Here is a 2,977-nt window from a genome sequence, read left to right as displayed (position 1 = left end):
GGGAGGAGTCTGTAGGCACTTCGCTGAGTCGGTGCAGGGAGGTGAAGACCACAGGTGGCGTGAGGCCGGGGTGTAGGGGTGGTTGGAGCCCCGTGTATAACCAACGAGGCCAACCCGGGACACCGAGGGACCGGTGAACTGGCCCCGCCCACTGGGATAACAGCAAAGTCGTGGCAGGCGAGAAGCGGGGTTGGTGCAGCGGGGAAGACAACTGAACTGCAGTAACACCAATGCTCGGTGCAGAGGGTGGTCACCCGAACGGAGAGCTACACTACTAGTAGGGTTCTACGAAGGCCCGTCGGGGACATTCCTGTTTAAGATTTATCCATACTCATCTGTAGCAGTGTATTTTAAGGAACAACCTTTGAGTTGGCAGGTGTGCTTCACTCTGAAAGGTGGGGTGGGGAGAGGAAGAAAGATGCACCAAAAAGATAGGGGCAAATTTTGCCACTCAGACGACATGCTCCATGCCTGAAGAAAAAAAGCAAATGCCATGAAAATGTTCTGCCTCAAGTTATTTCAGGGCAAGTCACACTCACATCAAAAAGCCAGTCTCATTCTAGAAGTAAGAGAGATATTTTTAATCTATTAGGATGCTGGTTATGATTACCATATGAAATAACTAATCTCCTCTGACAGGGCCTCAAACTGTCACATAGCTAAAACTCAAGGCTGAGTAACGCAGAATATATTTTTCTTCTCATATAAATCAAACAGCAGTTCTTTGATGACAATGCCTCAAATTTTCATTTCAAATTCTTTCTTAGAGGTATAATTTTTGAGACCCTTGTTTACAACATCCAAGGTCAGGTTCTTCAGCCAGCATTAATATCAGCTTTGCCAAGTGTCTCCCACCTCCACACTGGGCTGTGACCTAATTCAAACACCCCAGTAGAATTCAACATGCTCCTCACTGCTGGTCCTAAGCTAATTCTGCAGGGGCCTTTCACAGAGGTGGGCACAGGATTCACCCCTGTAAAATGACCTTTCAAAAGTGCTTATGTAAAGAAGTCCCTCACCTTTTCTTCGAAGAATCCTCTCCAGCCTCAGGCTTCTCCCAGGCATTATTTTCAGTCTGGTGAGTGGTAAAGAAAACAGATCTTTTGCATCTACTGTCTTCTCTTGACCTACAATGACCAACAAGAAGATTTCAAAGCTGATCACATAACCACTTTAAGTTTTGCTTAGGCATGAAGTTGGAAGCTATATTCTTTCCTCAGGTTATGAAGTTAAAGCAGCTGTTTTCCTCATGTATCAGGAAGAACAAAGTTCCAGGAATATGAAATCTCCTGAAATCAGAAATTTATCATCACTTTTGCCTGCTCCATTGGGCATCTATGAAGAAGCCAGCCATTATATGCAGCAATATCCAACCTGTTTGTAGGTAACCTTTTTTGCAAGCAAAATAGATCAGCAACAATTCAATGTTTCTGCATGTGCTTTTTCAATGTACAAACCACTTAAATATAACAGTTCAAACCTTGAAAGCTGCTTTCATACTCAGATTGAAATGGACCAGGATAATATAAATTCAAATTTATCTTCACTCTATATACCTTTGTGTTGTACTCTGCTTTTCCATTTTTTATTCTATGTATTTTGTTCTTTCAGTTTCTTTTTTCCTTTTTGCCTTTCTTTTCCACTCCTCTGCCATGCTTTAGGAAACCCCTTATTGGGTTCTTCCCTTCCCCTATACCAGCCTGGGTCCTCTCTCAAACATGGACTACAAATGGCACAAAGACCTTCCTGGTGTAGGCCAGGTATCAGGCACAAGCTGCTTGTTTTGATGAGGGAACAAATTCTCAGCAGCACAGAAGAGAGGCACTGTGCTTCCCTCTTGTACCAGGGAAGAGGCAGGCTGTTGTCTAGAGATAAGAGAAGTAGCAGCTGCTGTAGAACAGCAACAGGTGGTGCTGCTGTGCTGCCAGCACAGCTGGGGAGTTGGCTTGGCAAGCAGCAGAAACCCAGAAGATAGGGAAAACCCCAAGCTGAGGAAGTTTTCTTGGCACAAGGTTGTAGCTCTGGCTGCTTGTTATGGATTTATTTGTGTAAGTCTAGTACCTATACTTTCTTCCTTACGCACATTACACAATTTGCATTAAACATATTACTCTACTAAAAATATAATGTGGAGATCACAGGTAAGGGATAACAAATTAAAGACAACTCTTAGTTCCATAATTTATTAACAGCAACCAACTGGTAACACCCTGCCTCAAGCAGTTTAAACTCAGAAAAATAAAAAAGCTTACCTTGAAGATCACCAAATCTAGGATCCAGTTTTCAAAGGATGGAAGAGTCATTCACCCCCCAGCCATGTCTCTCTCATTTATACCAAAAGGGAGCTGACAGTTGTAGTGACTCAGATCATTTCAACTACTGCAGCATGTTACACTAGGTAGTAAGAGACCTGGTTGCGGCACACATTAGAAAGTGGAATGATTCAGCTAGGGCACAGCCGACTGATCTCAGAGGCAATACCATAAAGGTATTTTTGTTTAAGTCTTGGTATGAGTGCCTCTAGCAAACCAAGGATGCTGAAGACTATAACAACTCAAGGAGAAGGACCCTCAGTCAAAATGAACAGTACAGATCACAGAGCATGCATGTAGAGTACCTTCTACTCAAGATCCTGATAGAGAGAGACACCCTACTTTGCACCAGCTGAAACATCTGCACAGTTTTAAGGAGGGACCCAATGAAGAATGCATCACAGCACCATAGCCTTAAGATAATACAGACATAGATAGTATGGGTGAAATCCATGCCTGACAAGAAGGGACTCAAGCACCTTTGCCAAGTGCAGATGATAGGAAGCACACTTGACAACCAAGGGCGCCCTCAGATTATGAAACTAGCAGTCAAATAATAAAACTTCCCTGATATATCCAGGGGCTCTGACATCTGCAAGTTGTACCAATTGCTTGTCTCATCCTGAAACGAGTCTCAGCAAGTAGCTGTCATACATGCCCCAATT

At 43.5% G+C, this 2,977-nt stretch overlaps 1 long non-coding RNA gene across 1 annotated transcript in view; it reads right to left on the bottom strand.

Annotated features, from left to right (window-relative positions):
- LOC109297008 overlaps positions 1 to 1,197 on the bottom strand; it is an 11,901-nt gene extending 10,704 nt beyond the window's left edge. Inside the window, exon 1 of the long non-coding RNA XR_002097144.1 lies at positions 1,020 to 1,197. This is a non-coding gene — a long non-coding RNA (uncharacterized LOC109297008). The remainder of the gene's footprint in view (positions 1 to 1,019) is intronic.
- Positions 1,198 to 2,977: the final 1,780 nt, after the last annotated feature.

This window comes from Gavialis gangeticus, unplaced genomic scaffold (assembly GCF_001723915.1).
Source record: "Gavialis gangeticus isolate Ggan-Ray unplaced genomic scaffold, GavGan_comp1, whole genome shotgun sequence".
Lineage (NCBI taxonomy): Eukaryota > Metazoa > Chordata > Crocodylia > Gavialidae > Gavialis > Gavialis gangeticus.
The sequence above is the reverse complement of the archived record's forward strand: the minus strand, read 5'-3'. Positions and strand labels throughout refer to the sequence as shown.